This window comes from Macaca fascicularis, chromosome 8, assembly GCF_037993035.2.
Source record: "Macaca fascicularis isolate 582-1 chromosome 8, T2T-MFA8v1.1".
Lineage (NCBI taxonomy): Eukaryota > Metazoa > Chordata > Mammalia > Primates > Cercopithecidae > Macaca > Macaca fascicularis.
This window is the reverse complement of record NC_088382.1, coordinates 30496707-30516207: the sequence shown is the minus strand read 5'-3', so window position 1 is coordinate 30516207 and position 19501 is coordinate 30496707. Positions and strand designations below refer to the sequence as shown.

Genomic DNA, 19501 nt, shown 5'->3' with positions numbered 1-19501 from the left:
GCTGGTCTTTCCATTGTCCCAACTTCTTCCCTTTCCAGGGTCTGAGCCTTTAAAGGTCATCTCTCAAGCTTTTGCCCATGTCTCCGTGCCCATGTCAGGCCACAGCTTCCTTTCTTATCTTCTTGCCCAATATTCTTCCTCTTTCTCTCTCTTACCCCAAACTCTAGAGTACCATTTGCCAGCTCACACATTTTCTTAAGAAAGGACCAATGGTAAAGGATGGGGAGGGGGCTGTGACTCTCTGCAGTTGGTGGTGAATCGTGGTGAGTGTGGCTTCTGAGATGGATCAGACTGTTTCATCGCAGAGAAGGTAGAAGGAGAGACCTCCAGAGCCACCACACACAACACCAGCAACCCAGAAGCCTTTGTGCTGATGGAAAGAGCAATGAAGAGCTGGTGGGCCCACCCAAGAAAACCCTTATTATCAGGTCACGTGCCCACAGGTCCCACTCTGGTGACTTACAACTCTGGACCAAGGCCTACAATCACATCACTTGATGTCTGAGTTTCTCGACTGCCTCCAGGACCCTGCGCAGCCTTAGTTCCTTCCCATTTTTAAGGAAGATGATAAAGATACTCCAGGCGACAGAAAATAGTGTCTTGTTTCCAATCTGTAACTGCAAACTTGTTCTTTAAACAATTTTATATATGGTTCCATAAAATGTAAATTAAAGACCAAGGCTGATTTACTAAGTGGGGATTAGAAAATCCTAAACAAAGAGGGAAAGATTGGTCTGGTTGCTTGATTGGTTTACTTGCTTGCATTTCTTCTTTTGTTCATTCATTCATGAGTCCACTGTCCATCCATCCATCTACTTATTTTTAAATATCACGTTTGCTTGAATAGGAGGTAAAGCTCTCTACCTTCCCAAATTATCTGCCGGAAAAGAGAAAGTTTATATCCAAGCCCTTACAGAATCTTTCATATTATGGGTTGCTTTCTCAATTATCTTATTTTGAACAACAATATACTGTTTGGGAAAAGTATTAGCACTCCAATCAAGGCTAGTTTGGGATGCTTACGAAGGTTACTTAAAAGAATTGGTTTTTATGAAAAAAAAAACCCACCATACTATAATATAGATTCAGCAATTTTTCTTTTTAAAATTTTTTTCTTTCTTTCCATAGGTTTTTGGGGAACAGGTGGTGTTTGGTTACATAAATAAGTTCTTTAGTGGTGATTTCTGAGATTTTGATGGACATATGCCACTGGAGCAGTATATACTGTATCCAATTTGTCTTTTATCCCTCACCCCCCTCCCACGCTTCCCCTTGATTCCCCAAAGTTCATTGTATAATTCTTATGCCTTTGCATCCTCATAGCTTAGCTCCCTCAGCAATTTTTCTTGAGGGCATAACCTCAAAATTTCAAGTGCTAAATGTTGTAAACAAACCTTTAAAAGATCATTGTCTAAAAAGCAGTGTACTGAGTCGTTATACTGTTGACATAAAAAATAAATACTTTATAAAGGATTTGAACAGACATTTTTTCCCAAGAAGACATACAAATGGCCAATAAGAACATGAAAAGATGTTCACCATCATTAATTATCAGGGAAATGCAACCAAAAACCATAGTAAGATACTACTTAATCCCCACTGGAATGGCTAACATCAAAATTACAGACAACAACAAGTGTTGGCAAGAACATGGAGGTGTTAGAACCAACAAGTACTGCTGATGGGAATAAAAAATGAGGCAGTTGCTGTGAAAAACCATTCAGCAGTTCCTCAAAATGTTAAACAGAGTTATCACAGGACCCAGCAACTCCACTCTTAAGTTTATAGCTCAGAGAAATGAAAACATATGTCCACAAAAAAACTTGTACGTGAATGCGTATAGCAGCATTATTTACAATGGTCAAAAAGTGGAAACAACCCAAATGTTTATTAACTAATTAAGAGATAAACAAAATATGGCATATCCATACAACAAAATATTACTCATCAATAAATATCAATCAAAATGAAACGAAGCACTAATAGATGTTACAACATGGATGAAGTTTCAAAACACTGTGCTAAGTGAAAGCAGCCAGTCACGAAAGGCCACAGTGTTGTATGATTCCATTTATATGGAATGACCAGAAAAGGCAGATCCATAAAAATAGAAAGTAGATAGTCTTGCCAGGGTACGGGGGAGTGGAGAACAGGGTGTGACTGTTGATGGTACGGGGGTTTCTTTTTGGAGTGACGAGAATGTTCTGCAATTAGATAGCAGTGACGGAGGGCCAGCCGCGGTGGCTCACGCCTGTAATCTCAGCACTTTAGGAGCCCAAAGCGGGCAGATCACTTGAGCTAGGAGTTCAAGACCAGCCTGGCCAACATGGTGAAACCCTGTCTCTACTAAAAAATACAAAAACTAGCCGGGCATAATGGCAGGTACCTGTAATCCCAGCTACTTGGGAGGCTGAGGCAGGAGAATCGCTTGAACCAGGAGGGAGAGGTTGCAGTGAGCTGATATCGTGCCATTCACTTCAGCCTGGGCAACAGAACAAGACTGTCTTAAAAAAAAAAGAAGCAGTGATGGTTGCACAGCTCTGTGAATGTACTAAAAACTGTTGAACTGCACGTTTTAAAAAGGTGAATTTTATGGTATGTGAATTGTATCTCAAAAAATATTACTCATCAATAAAAATCAATTAGCGATTATTAAAAAATAAACTGGGGGAGGGGGAGCTGGGCTGAGGCAGGAGAATCACTTGAATCCAGGAGGCAGAGGATGCAGCAAGCTGAGATTGTGCCACTGCACTCCAGCCTGGGTGACAGAGTAAGACTCTATCTCAAAAATGAAAAATAAAGAAAGAAAGAAAGAGGTAAATAAACTCCTTTTGCATCAATATGAAACAGCCAACTCTCTGCAGACCATAGGGACTATGATGAATGCAGAACATGAAGAGCTGATGCAAAAAGTGTTCTGGTGACAAGGAGGACACTGATGTCAGAGACGGGAGTGAACAGTTACAATGTTTCCTAAACTGGGACAGTTGCGGAAAAGCAGTATTTAAGTTAATGTATTATGTTATTAGCGTGTGATTGAAAATGTATCGCTAAAATAATTTTTCAACATTATCCTACAAAGTTTACATATGAAAATCAGCTTTTTAATTTTTTTTTTAGCAACCCTCCTTATTGGGAGAACAGAGCCGCCTTATGTCAGGCACACATAATATGTACCCAATGCCAGTTGTGTGTCAGGCACCAGGCTGTGTCCTTGGGATATAACAGTGACTCTCCACACAGATATGGTTCTTTCCTCAACAGGGCTTATGGCCTAGTTTGTCTGAATTAAAAAGGAGCTCAAGTTTGAGGTCATTTTTATGAAAGGTTTGTAGAATGGATGATAATATCTTACAAGAGATGTTCTTAATCTTTTGGGGTCACAGGTGCCTTGGAGAGTCAGATGATAGCAATGAACTTTCTTTCATAAACATACGCATTTGCTCCGTGGTGAGAATTACACATCTTTCAGAGAGTTCAAGTCTACAGCCCCTCCTGCCACTCACACATACATAAACCTGCCATGCCCCAGGCTGGACTTCCAACTTTGAGATTGTTCTTTTCCAAATCCATTTGCACCTACAGCCATTCTCCAGCTCCCATGACACATACACAATGAGCACCTCAAGAGCCTGAAACCCGGAAAGAATTCCAGATGACCTGCACCCCAGGAGGTCCATGGAAGGGATCTGGGCCTGGTAGGTACCTCGCCTTCTCACTCCAACCTTGGACAGGAATATTTCTCCCTGGTTTATATCGGGCACTTACCTAAGATCTGCTTTGAAGAAAGCTTTCCACTTGCTAAAAAGTCCCCACACCCCCTGATTGCACATACAAATAAAAAAACAGGAGGCTTGAACAGGCTTACCCAGGGGACTCACCCCATAGCATGTGATGGGATATGAAGGAGGCAGTGACTAGCCCAGGGCTCCTAGGCTCAAGGCAGCTCCTGTGCCCTCTTCTGGGGTCCCCGAGGGCATGAATACAGGCTGGGACTGAGTGTTCAGTGTTGGGTGCAGAAAGCATTTTTCTTTTCTCTCTTTTTTTTTTTTTTTTTTTGAGACAGTGTTTTGTTGTTTTGCCCAGCCAGGCTGGAGTGCAATGGCATGATCTTGGCTCACTGCAACCTCTGCCTTCCAGGTTCAAGCGATTCTCCTGCCTCAGCTTCCTGGGTAGCTGGGAATACAGGCATGCACCACCACGCCTGGCTAATTTTGCATTTTTAGTAGAGACGGGGTTTCTCCATGTTGGTCAGGCTGGTCTCAAACTCCCAACCTCAAGTGATCTGCCCACCTTGGCCTCCCAAAGCGCTGGGATTATAGGCGTGAGCCACCACGCTTGGCCCAGAAAGCGTTTTTCTATACAGGGTCAAGTAAAGAGGGGGAGAGGGCTCAGAGGCTACACTGGTGATAATGCAGATAAATGAGGTGATTGTCGACCAAGTGTTTGCAAATCTTGAGCTTCCCAGGGCCAGAAAGCTCAGAGTCCAGCAGCCATGGCAGGTGCTATGTTTGTGTACACTGGAGGTCAAAGTCCAAGTTACTAAAAACTGTCAATCTGTGCCTTGTAAATCTTTCCCATTTTCCCAGAGCATTGTACCCTCTGCCGAGGATGCCTAACTTCTTTCCTCCTCCCCTTCTTTCTCCTCTCATTCAGCCTGGCCTACCTAGTTAGACTCAACAGCAGGAGGAGGAGAGACAAGGGAAAGGTAAGACTCGTAGAGATTAGAGAGAGTTAGGAGTGGTTTAGTAAAGAAATGATGGAGCTCCTGCCCTACATTGCTGACTCCCTCTTTCTGGGCTGTGGGAAATCTCCACCTTCAGGACAGGCAAGAAGGGCATGCTAACCACAGGGCAAGAATTCAAGAGGCTTGGGATGTGGCCCCTATTCTAGTTGCAACTGGCTGTTGCGACACCCACTGTGGGGAATGAGGAAGCGCTGTCTGGCTCACTGCCTGTGAGCCAGGCGTGAGTGTACAGGGAAGGAGGGATCCCTTTTCACAGGCCCAGGGAAATACAATTTTCTATCCTTGGAATTTGAGGGTATAAGGAAGAAGAACAAAATAAAAGGCATCTCCCTGCTCTGGAGGAATGTAGCATCAGGTTGAGAAATAGATTCTGGGAGATCCCAGGATGCAAAGAAGCCCAGAAGTTGCCATGGGGAGCTCAGATGTCCTCCAAAAGGGTGGGTCACCAACTGAACCTTAAAGGAGTAAGTAGGACTGGTGAAGTGCATGGGGCTGGCATTCCAAACAGGACACAGGACTTGAGTAGAGGCTTACCAGAGACTGGGGCGCACACCAGGCTGGCTGGGGCTTCATTTGGAAGGTATGGGGAAAGTTCAGTTAGAAGAACAGATCAAGGTTGGATTACGGGAAGCACTGAATGGTAAATTTAAGGGGGCTGGATTTGCCTGGGGGCATTGGAGAGTTTCCAAAGGAACCAGGGATAGGACGAGGCTCTTGGGTAAAAATATGAAGCAATATTAGGTAATATGATTTGGGTCGGAGTAGGGGCCACAGAAATGGGAAGGAAGGAATGAAAGGCATGAAGAAAGAATCTGCAGGATTGAGTGATGGGCAAGATACGAGCAGAGAAAAGTGGAGGCGTGGAAAAAGGGGAGGCAATAGCAAGGTTTCGGACCTGAGCGTGTGGGAGAGGAACAACCCCATGAAGAGGAGAGAAGCCAGGAGGAAGAGATGGTTTGGCGTGAGAAAAGGAGGAGTTTAATTTCTGAGATACAGCATTTAAGAAAACAAGCTCTTCAAGTGGGAATATCTTACAGACTCTTAGAAGCGAGGCCTAAGGGAGGGAGGGAGGGTCCTGGGAATCATCACATCTGGGTGGTCACTGGAGACATGATGGAGAAGGGGCCTGTGGATCTAAGTGCATATTCCTGACTTGATACTTCAAGGGGCTGCCAGACAGAGGTTGGGACAGGCTGGCATTTAACACACTCCTAGCAGAGGGGAGGCCCAGGGGGAAGCGGCTGGGCTGAGAATCAAGAATATGGAAGACAGAGGTGAAGAATGGTGGGTTCCTCACGGATGTTCTCATAAGTCCTGTATCTCTCAAATTCATCAAAGAACCAATTTCAACTCAGAGAAAGAAGCCTCCAGGGGCTGCCTGGATGCTCCATGGGACCGCAAAGCATCTGAGTTATGCAATTTATTCAGATGTGTGAGGCCTGAACCATTACAACACTCTCTTATCTGCCCCCCTGGGAGTTTGAGCTCTCCTCACTCTCATCCACTCTACAATCCGGAATCTGACCCTGGCACCTCCATCCAAGTCAGTGTGGTCAACAGCTCCCTACTGCCTTCAGAATAAAGCCCGACAGCTGCCTGGGACTTCCAGAATAACTCTCAAACACATTGGCCTCCCTGTCCAAGCCTTATCTTCCTTTCCACTCCCATCTCTGATTCCCTTTTGCCACTCTTGACTCCACCCAAAATGAATCACTCAAACCACACCTCTCCATCTCTCTGCTGTTATTTATACTCTTCTTTGACTACAGCCACCACCTCAAGTTCCCACAGTGTATCCTATCTATCCTTTCAGAGTTTTGCCAAATGCCGTCTCCTCCAGGAAGCATTCCCAGAGTCCATAGCCAGAAGGAATCTCTGTCCTGCAATCTCATAGCACTTCATGCCTCTTTTATGGCACAACATTATTTACCTTTAAATAACTTAGAGTTAAATAAATACCATACAGTTCTTTATCTTCATGTATTGCCTCCCCTACCATACTATAAAGTTTGTGAGGACAGATATAATTCCTCAAATTTTGGGGAAGAAGTGGTGGTTCATGCCTGTAATCCCAACACTCTGGGAGGCCGAAGCAGAACTGCTTGAGCCCAGGTGTTCAACACCAGCCTGGGCAACATAGCAAGACATCGTCTCTAAAAAACTTTAAAAATTAGCCAGGTGCAGTGGTGTGTGCCTGTGGTCCCAGCTACTCAGGAGGCTGAGGCTGGAGGATTGCTTGAGTCCGAAAGGTCAAGGTTGCAGTGAGGCGTGATTGCACCACTGTACTCCAGCCTGAGCAACAGAGTGAGATTCTGTCTCAAAATAAGATTTAAAAAATTGGGGGAAGAAAAACTATACCTTGAGAGTAAAGGGGGTGATGGGGAGAAACATTCAGCAAGTGCCTAGAACAAATTACAAATGAGCAAAGTAAGGCTTAGAGAGGTTCTATCACTTGGCGATGTCAGACAGGCAGAGTGTGACAGAGTCGAGAGTCAAACCCACCACGTTCTGATCCCAAATTCATTACTTTTCCTGGGACAATGCCTGTGATGTTTCATGCGGGATTTTCACACAGTCAAGTATTTCTCTCCATGACCCTACTAGGGAGGCAGTACTAATTCTTCATCTTCAAATGAGAAAAGGGAGGCTTGAAGAGGAAAGAGATTTAGCCAATGTCCCCCAGTTAACAGGTGAGAGGATCTACACCAAAGCCCATGCCTCCTGCCCTCTCTCTTGCCTCTCGCCCAGGCTGAAAAACTGCCTGAGCTTCTGCCTGTAATGAGCTGGGGGCTGGGATTCAAGCTTGCTGTGAGTCACTAGCAGCTATCTCAGTTGGCACTGCTGTCTGCCAGCGCCAAACATCTGCCTAAATAGCAGAGGGGATGTGATCGGATGCTGCCGAGAGCCTCTGCAGAGGTGCAAAGTGCAGCAGCATCAGATCTCTCATAACCTACCTGGGGCGGGACCTGGGGGCGGGGACTGTGTACACCCAAGCTGGGTGAGAGGGGTTGGGTTTTGACTGCAAATGCTCCCAGAGAACACAGAAAAGCACTTGAGGTTCCCAGAGCAGTGGGATGGACATAGTACATTAATTGAGAAATCAGAAAATGGGCTGGGTGTGGTGGCTCATGCCAGTAATCCTAGCACTTTGAGAGGCTGAGGGGAGTGGATCACCTGAGGTCAGGAGTTTGAGACTAGCCTGGCCAATATGGTGAAACCCCGTTTCTACTAAAAATAAAAGAATTAGCCAGGGATGGTGGTGGGTGCCTGTAATCTCAGCTACTTGGGAGGCTGAGGCAGAAGAACCTCTTGAACCCGGGAGGTGGAGGTTGTAGAAAGAAAATAAGCCAGGTGTGGTGGCATGTGCCTGTAGTCTTGGCTCATGCCCCTGCGCCCAAGTGAGATTTCATCTCAAAAAAAACAAAGAAAGAAAGAAAGAAAGCAGAAAATGATGGTGCTCCAAGTGGCCAGAACCACCACAGGGGCCATTCTGTCCCAGGAGAGAAGGGAACCCCCAGAAAAGCAAAACCCAAACTCAGGTCAGAATTCCCAGTAGACCACCCCCCGTCAATCACCCCCATATACACCAGTGGGACTGCTATGGCTTGTGGGGGGGCAGGTTCTCACAGAATCAGGTGCAAGGCCCTCAAGAAAGGAAGCACATTAAAAGGGGGTCTGCCCCCACAATTACTGGGAGAATTGGCTGAATTTAAAGGAAGACAAATGCAGGAGATGCGAATTAAACCCGGTACCGAGCTCTAAACCCTAGGCGAGGTGGATTCTTTGAGCGCCCCTGTCTCTAGTGAGTGATCTTGCCAGATTCTGTGTGGGTGGATTTCAGAACATAAAAGGAAGAGAGAGAACTGGAGAGGGGGAAGATGTTAGTGAACAGAGCCAAGCTAGGAAACAGGAAGGCTTGCCTCCCGCAGGTATTGGCCATTGCTGATCTTGGTTCTAGTCACACTGACTGGCTGCCTCATAAAAGCAGCAACCACCTGAGCGCTGGGAAAAGGTAAGAGTCCACGAAGACCACAAAACTCAGAGCAGTGTCCAGTCCTGCAGCCTGCCTATAGCCTACCTGGAGGGTCTCCCGAAAATTAAACTCCGCATTCACACCAACCTGCCCATTGCATCTAGGTGAAAAGTGCATTGGAACATGCAGCTTCAAGTCTGCTCTCTTAATAAACTGTCACTATGAGTAATAATTATTCCTTGAGAAACAGCAGAGTGACTCAAAAAGCTGTCCCCTCCCCCTCTGCCGCCCCCTCGCACAGCTCCCAGCTTTGTACACAGTATTAGGAGGCCTAGAAAGTGAAGCCACCATTTCCTCCTGCCTGTCAGCTCTCTGAACACTTTAAATGACCATCTGGACTTCAGTGCTGGATGGGCATTCGTAGACAGTCTCTTTGCTGTCTAAAGAGTTAATTAGGGCTGGCTGTTCCCCAAACACAGTGAACTGAGAGTGGCGCTAGGCAGAAATAAACCTCATTGAATACCTGATGTATGCTTGTGAGACAGTGCTCAGGGGAAACTGCCTGATGACTCGCAGAAGAGGCCCTATAACCTCTGGAAAAATAAATGGCGCTGACCCACCAGCTCAGATATGGCCATACGTGTAAAGACACCGGAGAGCTCACACTTATTGGATGTGTATCATCTGCCTAATTATGGGACTGAATGTTTTATTGTACTTTGACTCTATTATTATTAAGTGGGTGCATAAGACGCTATTATTAAGCGGGTGCATCTGGGTTGTTGAAATATCGAAATAGTCCATCCTCGTTGGAAATGTCCATGCTACAGCCCCCCAAAGGCCTGTTTCTTCCACCCCCAGACTCCCCAAGATGCACTGACGGGGTAAGCCTGGCATGGAAGGGGGCTTCTCTGATGCTGCTCAGGGTAAAGGTGGTGTCTGTTCTGTTTGATCTATACTCAGGCGTTAGTAGCTGTACTTTGAATATCTCTCTAACGTATACTACCTCATGCCACCCTCACCCGAAGCCCTGTTGTTGTCTCCATCTTGCAGATAGGAAGCTAGGGCTAACTCACCTACCTAAGGCTACTCACGGGGTCCCAGACCTGGGCTGGAACCCAGGCAGACTGACTCTGAGCCCGAGCTCTTGAACATCTGACTACTTGGACAGATAAGGCATATCAGTGTTGCAGAGTCACCACTATCCCTGCTCTTTCTCCTCGACCCTGGAACTGACCTATACTCTACAAGAAACTCTTCATCCTCAAGCCAGCGAAACTTATCTTCATTACCACACTTTCAGCCCTAGGCACGTCGCAGCTCTGCACCTCTACTCCATCCCCCGATGTGGCCATCTACCTGGGAGGCCAGAGTCACGTGGTCCTGAGACATATGGGTCCCAGGCAGGGGAAACTAGAGACTGAGTGATCTACCATGCAGGGTAGCCCCAGGGTAGCCTCCCTCCCCTCCCTAGCCTCACCATCAGTTTCCTTTGTCCTAGCAGTATTTGGGGCACATGGAGCTACTGTCATCACTATGCAGAGCTAAGTGCCAAGGGACTTGGACTTTCTCCGGAGTCCTCTGCATGATAAAACATGGCCAGAGCTGCAAAGGGAAGACTGAGGCTGACACAGGTGGGAGTTTGTGTCTCTGAAGGATGCATGATGCTAGAAAGGTTGCATATAGCCAGACGCGGTGGCTCAGGCCTGTAATCCCAGCACTTTGGGAGGCTGAGGCGGGTGGATCATGAGGTCAAGAGATTGAGACTCTCCTGGCCAACACAGTGAAACCCTGTCTCTACTAAAAATACAAAAATTAGTGGAACGTGGTGGTGCATGCCTGTAGTCCCAGCTACTTGGGAGGCTGAGGCAGGAGAATCACTTGAACCCAAGAGGCGGAGGTTGCAGTGAGCTGAGATTGCACCACTGCACTCCAGCCTGGGCAAGAGAGTGAGACTCCACCTCAAAAAAAAAAAAAAAAAAAAAAAAAAAAAGGTTGCACACAAGGGCTCCTTCCTTGAAGATCTTCTCTAAGTTGGACACTGCCTAGTCTAGAATGAATTAGGTCCATCCTGGCTAGCGTTATGAGAAGGGCTATGTCTTCTGAAAGACCTGCTTGGTCCCCAAACTGCGCTCACATCAATCAAGGTTCACTCAACGTGGAGTGCTGTTTCCCTGAGAATCTGCATGGGCTCTATAGCCATACTTAGGGAATGACATGTGTCTTTTTATGCAGGACTGATCATAACCTTGCAAATATTCAAGACACAAGTCCAAGTGCAGGCTCATTTGAACGTTTCATAGAAACGTTAGGTGTTCAGTGGAACACCTCTATCCATCTCACGCCATAGGATCTCTCTCAACACCACCTGGGCAAACCATCTAAGGACCTGGGGACAAAATGTTTATCACAGGGGGATGGGGAGGTTCAGCCACTGGAAAGAAGGACCATTTTTAACCTAGCCATTCCCGCAAAGGAAACACACTTTCCATTTCCTCTTTCTCCTAACGAATTCTAACTTCCTCTAGGTTCCCTTTTAGGAGGACCCTAATTTGTTGTTACAAATGCTCCCATTAAAGTCAAAATCCAGTTCACAAGGCACCCTCGCTTGCTCTATCTCTTAGCACTACTTTTCTAATAAGGAACTCATCCTAAAACTGGGACTCATGACAGCCAAATTTCATGGCCCATTTGTCTGCACTGAATATTTTATGTGGATTCTCTACTTTAATTCATTCACATTTCCCTTCAGTTAATTCTACTTTGAGTCACTCTCTGCCCACCCACCATCCCTCAAGAAGAGCGTTATATCTCCACCCCTTGAAGCAGGTCATATGGGAAGGGAGTAGCAAAGCTAAAAACATAATGTAGACTCTGCCCCCAACCCAAGGGCTAACCCCAGGTGTTCTCACTGGACGCAGAAACCCTACCCTGTATTTTGCCTGAGACCTCCAAGTGCTCACTTGTGGAAGTAAATGAACCCAAACACTCTGTGGCTGTTGTTTTGCTCACCCCTGTGAAGGTGTTGCAAAATTCAATATGCACCGTGTTTCCTTTAGTACTCACTAGGCAATTTACATACATTATCAGGGATCCTCCCAACCACCTGCACAGATATTCCTGCCCTCGTTTCAGAAAAGAGGATTCTGAAGGTCAGAGAAGCTCACCAGTCTACACGGATTTGAACCCAGATCTGTCTGGATTTAATGCTGTTTCTTTCTGAGGTACCATACTCCTTTCACCTGTATAGATGAGTAAACTGACCAAGGAATTGATCTTTTTCGTCTTTTAAATAATAGCGTCAATCAGTGAATGAGCTCAAAAATAAAATCCAGGAGGAATGGTTACAAGATAAACCTGAGACTGTTCTCAGAGTGCCTGGGCAGTTTCCAGCCCTTACTTCCCAGCATTGCGCCAACCTTAGCTTCTCCTAGAGTAGGGTTGCCAAATACAGGACACCCAGTTACATGTGAATTTCAGAGAAACAGTGAATAATGTTTGAGTATAAGTATGTTCTACATAGTCCATGAGACATATTTGTATTGGAAAAAAAAAACCTTGAGTGCTTATCTGAAATTCAAATCTGAGTGTCCTGTGCTTTTATTGGCTAAATCTGGCAACCCCTTTCTGCTGGGAAGTCTCCTGCCTGGCTCCAGGTCCCAAGTGTTGCTCCAACAGAAGTTGCCATGGCAGCCTGGCAGGCCTTCCAAAGCCTTCTAGAGCGGTCTCCACTCACCCCTGCAGCTTCCCCTCGCCCCTGCATGTTCTAGGCTCCCAACAAGCCCAGCTACTTTCATTTTCCTGGATGCTTCCCGCTGCTTCCAGCCTCCTGCTGCTTTTAGCCTCTGGTCTCTGCACTTGCTGTTCTTTCCCCTCTTCTCTTGCCTGGCTAATTTCTAGTCATCCTTCAGCTCTCAACTTGGAGTCACTTCTGCCAGGAAACCCACCTGGCCATTGCTGATTGGCTCCCCCCACAGCCCTCTAGTGCACGGTTGGATAGTACCCTGTACCTTCCCCTGGCAGCCTCCCTCAACCACCCCCTATCCCACACTGCCCTGGTGAGCAGAGGCCATGCCACACTCACCTTGTCCCCACACCTTGCACCTGCACCGGGCCACAGGCGGGAAGCCAGTGAGTGCCTCCTGAATGAATGACTGCAGACTGTCCCGCCAATGCTGGGGCTCTCCAGTGTGACTACTTCCTTCCTCCCTTCTGTCTTTAGTCACTTTTTCATCAGTGTCCTCCTCCCCCTCCCCTAGAGTGGTTGTGAAAGACAGGGCCGTCAGTAACAGCACTCGGGGTGAACAGAGAGCATCCTACGTGGAGGGGCCTCCCAGCACCCACCACCGGGTCACGCCAGGTGCACGGCCCCAGTGGGCTCAGACCCAACCACAGCGCAGCTTCCGAGTCCCTCTTGGCTAAAGCCACCTCTAGGCACAACTTTCTGCTCTTGTCCTCCCGCTGGCCCCTTAAATGAGCGGACTTGGGTTTTGCTCCCAGTTTGGGGTATAGGGAGATGCCGGTATCATGTGGTCGAGGCTTAGGGCAGGTGGCAGGGCTTGCAGAACATCACCCATATGCCGCTCCACGCTCACCCACCCAAAGCGGTGCCCACGCTCAGCCTGACAGCAGGCAGAGGCAGCTCCAAACTTAACCCTTGAGTGGTACTCAGGAGGCGGCTTCTCAAGGAACCAGAGTGGCCAGTGTTGACTACACACACACATACACACACACACACACACACACACACAAGAGCTCCCCTGCCCCCCAGAACACCCCTGCTTCCTCCAGCCAGGGCTTGATTCAGAAGATGACCTCTCAGGGGCAAGGAGTGGCTGCAGGAGAGTTGGGGTGGGCTGTGGGTGAGACTATGACCCCAGGGGCTGCAGAAGGGCCCAGGAGGAGCGGGGAGCGGGGCGGGAGCAGGCAGAGGTCTGAGGCAGGATCTGAAACCCCGTGGCTCCCTAACCTGACCTTTAGAGGCAGCAGCCTGCCTGTGCCCTCACACTGTCACCCCTAGCGTCCCCCAGCCTCCCCTGTCTGAATATGTTGAGAGGACAAAGAGGGAGAAACACCCTATAGTGTCAAATTTACTCCTAAAATAGAACCCCTCTTCCCCGCGGAAGGCTGGCGAGCTCCGGGCGTGTGCACAGCACCCACGGTTCCGATTTCCTGGGTCTGGCTGTTTTTCCGGGAACTCCCAGCTCAGGTGCCCAGGATCCCGGAATTGTCGTCCCCAACCCCTGCCATTCGGTCAAGCCTCCAACTTCTGCCGGGCACAGCGCTCAGCCCTGGCTCGCGGGAGGGACTCACCCAGGGAGGCGCGGACTCCGGCGATTGCTCCCTCTGGCCCCGCCAGGTGAGCCGGGACGGCGGCAGGTACAGGTAAGTCGGCCGGGCAGGTAGGTGTGCAGCGGCTCCGGAGGCTGTGGCTGAGTAAAAGGGCTGACAGGTTAGATTCCCCCTCCTCCTCTGAGTTGTTAACCACACCCCTGCTGCTCTCCTCCCCACTTCCTTAAAGGGTGGGGTGTGTTGTCTGTGTGTGCCGGCTACAGCCTCTTACCATAAACTCTGAAATAGAAGCTGCCACCAATTCCCTGAGCGCCAGGCAGACCGGAGGGGCGATCTCTGCCATCCCCCCGGCCGCAAATGGGATCCTCAGATGTTATGTGCCCCTTGTGAGCAGGTGATTCCCCAATTCCTAACACCCCTCCATCCTCTGCCCACTCCACCTGCAGCCTTTTGGAGGCCAAAAGGTGTGTGTAGGGAGGTGGGGGCAGGGCGGGCAGGGGAAACCAACTTCTCAGGCTGGTTCTCCCCCAATCCCCCCGCAGTGGGAGATATTACCTACATGGTACTCTGAGCACCTGTGTCCTAATCTCTCCATGTCCTAAAGTGGCCCCAGTCCCTTTGCAGGCATGAAAAATCATAAATATCACCAGGGATTTGGGCAGAACCGGTCCAGGTCCCTGAACACCGAAGACCAGGTCCCTGAGCTGTGACCAAGTAGGGTCTGAGGACAGCACAAAAATAGTTAGAGAATCTGGACAGCCCCTTCCAGGGCCCTGTCTCCACATCAGTCCACCTGGCTGCCCAGAGGCTGGTCCCCTCTTCCTTCGGGTCAGTGAGATGTGAGCAGGCACTCAAGGGCACTTAGCAACACTTCTTCCCTATCCCTAGAAAAACTCCAGACTTGCTCTTGAGTAGGAGGAGGAAGTTACCTGGACTTGGCATAAGGTCAAAAAAGTGGAGGGTACTCAGCATCACCCTCATCCTATAATGTCCTCTCCAGAGCCCCTGGTCCCAAGCTTCTTTATTCTGTGTCCTGTGCAGGACTGGAATCTGATTCCCAGGGCTGCTCTCTTGCACAATTCTAGAGGATGCTATTCACAATGTACTTTCTGAGAATGGCGCCCCCTGGAGTTGTGCTGAGGAAGCAGTTTCCAAGAATGCACTGACTCCTTCCCATTTCTGAAAAGAAGCTGGAGACTTAGATTAATTAATGAAGCTAGGAAGTCAATGTTTCGCAAAGTGTAATTGGTGGACTACCTATAGCTATTGGCTGGATGCCACTCTGGGTCCACTGAAGATCACACTCTCTGCAGCTGAGGCCCACCTGCCCAGCACAGCGCTCACAACCTATTGATGGTCACTGCCAGCCTTGACAGCTGGAGCCCCCAACCCTTTCCCATTCATGCTATTCACAGATTTGCCACATTCCCAGCACTCAGTGTCTTGGAGGTAATCTTGGTGACTACACAGTGGTCAGCACGTCAGAAGGTGGCCAGGTGGGAGAACTTGGCCATGGATGGGAGAAACTGAAGTTAGCAGGGAAGGTGTGGGGATGAGGCGGCAGGCAATTGACAACATGGCAAGGACATGGTCAGAGGGCATCCGGCAGTCGGTGTCCCTTCTGTATTCTTGCCCTTGGAAATGAAGTGATGAAGGCCAAGTGGCACGAAAGTTAGATACCCGGGTGAGCTGTTAAGAGTCTGTACTAGGAGGTGGCAGTGGGAACTAAAAGCAAAGACAATCAAGACCTGTTCAAGAAAACGTGAGTTTGTGTGTGCTGCCCCTGTGTGGCCACATAAATGAACTACAATCTTATCCTGCTGGGACAAATTCCGGGAAAGGTGAGTTTTCAGAGGTTGAATTCTTCAGCACTTTACAAAAAGTCTCCCAAATCTACCTCATAGAATCATAAAACCATAGGTTTTTAAATGAAAAAGACATTGAGAAACTCTCCGGGGTGACCAACTCCACGATTAGGTCTCCCTAGATTCTGTCCAGTGTCATGTACAAGCAACCCAGGTGACAGCATCATGCATTTCTGCCTGTTATTACCTTTTAAAAAACCCATTGGAAATGCCTCAGGAGCCCTCAGATTCCACTGAAATCCCTAAAAAACGCTATCCATGGTGATGCTGTCCATATGGCATAGGTTGCAATAATGATCCACCCCAGTTAGAAAAGAAAAGTACTTCCCTTCTACTTCTGTATCTCAGGCTGACCAAGTGTCATGTGGGAGGCCCTAATTGCGGGGGTGTCAGGAGGATGTGTACCTGGATCAGCAGAAGGAGAAAACTGTGATGAAAAAGGCCTTTGAACAAATGTCCTTTCAGCTGCTTTTTTCCATTTGGATGTTCCACTCTTACCCCAAACTCAGGTCTATAACCCTGATTCATCTTGCTCTTCAAACAAGCCCTGTTCCAGCCCTCCCCGTGAATGTCAACAAAAGAGGAGTCACCTTTGACTGTCCCTCTCCCACCTTACCCCGCAGCCATACAGTCTCCAATCTCTAAGTCCTGGGAGTCCCCACAAACATTTTTCCTATTCCTTGTTTTCTTTCCTGTCCTATTGACCCACCCCGGTTCAGGTTCTCTCTCTTATCTTTTCAGTAACTGCAGATCACAAAGGCGGTTAAGCTGGTGATTAACTTTTGGGATGGCATTTGAAACCACGAGAATGGATAAGCTTGTCTAAGGCAAGAGTCAGAGGCAGCAGAGGACTTCAAGTCAAGCTCTTACCAGGAGCAATGAATGAAGAGCCACAGGTCAAGTGGGGTGGGCTGATAAGTAAACTGAAAGTAAACACGGAGGCAGCACGTGCTGATGAGTCCTGGAAAGCTTGGCTACCAAGGACAATTGAGACCAGGGAGTACTGGAGGGTCTTGTGGGTTGAAAGAGGACTGATTTGTCATTCAGGATGGTAGCCAGTAGAGCAGGTTTCAATGCTCATAGGAAGAGACCAGGCAAGAGGGAAGAGGTTGTGACTTCAGACATGCGAATCCATCTTTCTGAGCTTATATTTCGTAATGTAGAAAAATAGAAAAATAAGTATTATCGGCTCTACCTGTTTCCCAGGGTATTGTGAAGCCCAAATTAAGTGATAGGTGTACAAATGCTATGAAAAATTCTATGGCTATAATTTTTAGAAATGATAGCAATTAAAGTAAGCTTCATGGGTAGATAGTACATACATATCTGCCATATAATTTATCAAGTGTTCACTCTGTGCCAAGAACTTTCATCTGTCGTCTAGCTTGTCTTCACAACCATCTATGATGTAGCTAGTCCTATTCCTGGTTGAGGAAAGGAAAAGGAAGCTTGGAGAAGGTAAATAAATTAGTCACAGCCTCACAAGTGGTAGCAGGACTGAATCAAAACCCATCATTGGCAGGGCTGCGATATTACGTAATTGACATCTCTCCATTGTAAATGATGGAATTTAAATTACATCATGTAAATTTACTATTATGTAGAATACATTTTATTTTAAAAGAATAGTATGGTTATAAGTAGTCCAACAAAAAAAATGGACAAATACAAAAACTAGCTGGGCATAGTGGCATATGCCAGGAGTCCCAGCTCCTTGGTGGGGCTGAGACAGGAGAATCACTGGAACCCAGGAGGCGGAGGTTACAGCGAGCTGTAATCGTGCCACTGCACTCCAGCCTGGGTGACAGAGTGAGATTCCATTTAAAAAAAAAAAAAAAGGACAAAGAAAAACTTATGGGTACAAGTACTAGAAAAAGTACTTCATCACCAAGGGATGTCTACCTCTCATTTAACCAGACATTACTATGTTTAACAAGTGGGCCACAGTTGAGGCCAAAATAAGTTGAGAGTATGGCTTGAATGGAACTCAAAATCATGCCCTCAACTTAAAAAGAACCTTCTCTTTTCTTTCCTTAATAATGGAGTCCCTGACTTTTGGATGGTCACAGGCTGCCCAAAATAAAGACTACATTTCCCAGTCTCCCTTGCAGCTGTGACCAGGTGCGACCCTGTGATTAAGTTCTCAGCAATGGTTGAAGAGTAGAAGCTATGCACAAAACTCCAGAATCATGCCCTTTAAGGGAATGAGCACATCCTCCGATATTTTCCACTCTATCTTTTCCACCTCCATCTGACAATGAAACCTGGAGCAGCCATCCAGTCTATGATGTTAAGAATCTGGGTACCTAATGCCATCCAGCCACCATGCTTACCCTGGACATAGTCTGAACCTAGTTTAACTTTTACATGAGAAAGAAATTTAAGGTGCTTGGGTTACTTCATTTTGGCCTTTGTTACCACAGCCTGAACTGCATCACTGATATTATGACATAATGAGAAATATATATTTGGTCTCTGACCCTGCACACAACTTCTAAAACCCTTGGAATTTCTGGGGTGTTAAGAATGTTTTTTTGAGGCCAGGCATGGTGGCTCATGCCTGTAATCCAAACACTTTGGGAGGCTGAGGCGGGAGGACTGCTTGAGGTCAGGAGTTCGAGACCAGCCTGGCCAACGTGGCAAGACTTCATCTGTACAAAAAAATACAAAAATTAGCTCGGCATGGTAGTATGCACCTGTTGTTTTAGCTACTTGGGAGGCTGAGGCAAGAGGATTGCTTGAGCCCAGCAGATTGAGGATGCAATGAGCTATGATTGCACCACTGGATGAATTTAGCCTCGGCAACAGAGCAACACCCTCTCTCTCAAAAAAAAAAGTGCCTTTTGTGTGCCAATGAGATGCCTGGTGGCTTAGATATCTTAGATCCCTTAGATAGCTTCAGGATGAGGGCTGGTCATCAGAAAGACTGAGGCATGATGAGAAGGCTGAACTTTCAGCCCTACCCCCAAAACTCGGGGAAGGAAAGGGGCTGAAGGTTGAGTTGATCACCCATGGCCAATACTGTAATCGGTCATGCCTACATAAAGAAGCCTCCCTAAAAACCCAAAAGAACAGGGTTCAGAGCTGAACTTGCAGAGGTTCTCAAAGGGTGGCACTTTAAGGGAAGGCATGAAGCTCCACGCCCCTTCCCACAGACCTCACCCTGTGCATCTCTTCCCTTTGGCTGCTCATCTGTATCCTTCACAATATCCTTTTTAATAAAGGACAAAAGAAAGAAAAGTGTTTCTCTGAGCTTTGTGAGCCACTCTAGCAGATTAATCAAACCTCCTTAGAGGGGGTCATGGGAACCCTGATGTATAGCCAGTCAGGCGGAAGCACAGGCCACAACCCGGGACTTGCTACTGGTATCTGAAGCTGGAGCGCGGTGGCAGGGTGGGGGAGTTGGGGCAGTCTTGTGGGACTGAGCCCGTAACCTGTGTTATCTGATGCTATCTCCAGGTAGATGTTGTCTGAATTGAGCCTCAGTGTTGTGGGACTTTTCCTTAGGTTAGCTAAAGACGGGGTCCTTGTCTCATGGCCATGAAAGATTAGGCTCACAGACAATTTGAAGGGTGAGTAAGGCAGGGTTTTATTGGGTGAAAAGGGAAAAAAATGGCAACAGAG

General features: G+C 47.5%; 1 protein-coding gene across 5 annotated transcripts in view; it reads right to left on the bottom strand.

Annotated features, from left to right (window-relative positions):
• PTK2B (protein tyrosine kinase 2 beta) overlaps positions 1–14194 on the bottom strand; it is a 135159-nt gene extending 120965 nt beyond the window's left edge. For 4 of the 5 annotated variants that reach the window (XM_005562900.4, XM_005562903.4, XM_005562902.5 and 1 more), the window contains exon 1: positions 14034–14194. The gene's annotated coding sequence lies outside the window, so the exon portion shown is untranslated. Of the gene's footprint in view, positions 1–12804; positions 12913–14033 lie in introns of those variants that run through there. The other variant, XM_065519002.2, reaches the window with a different exon arrangement.
• Positions 14195–19501: the final 5307 nt, after the last annotated feature.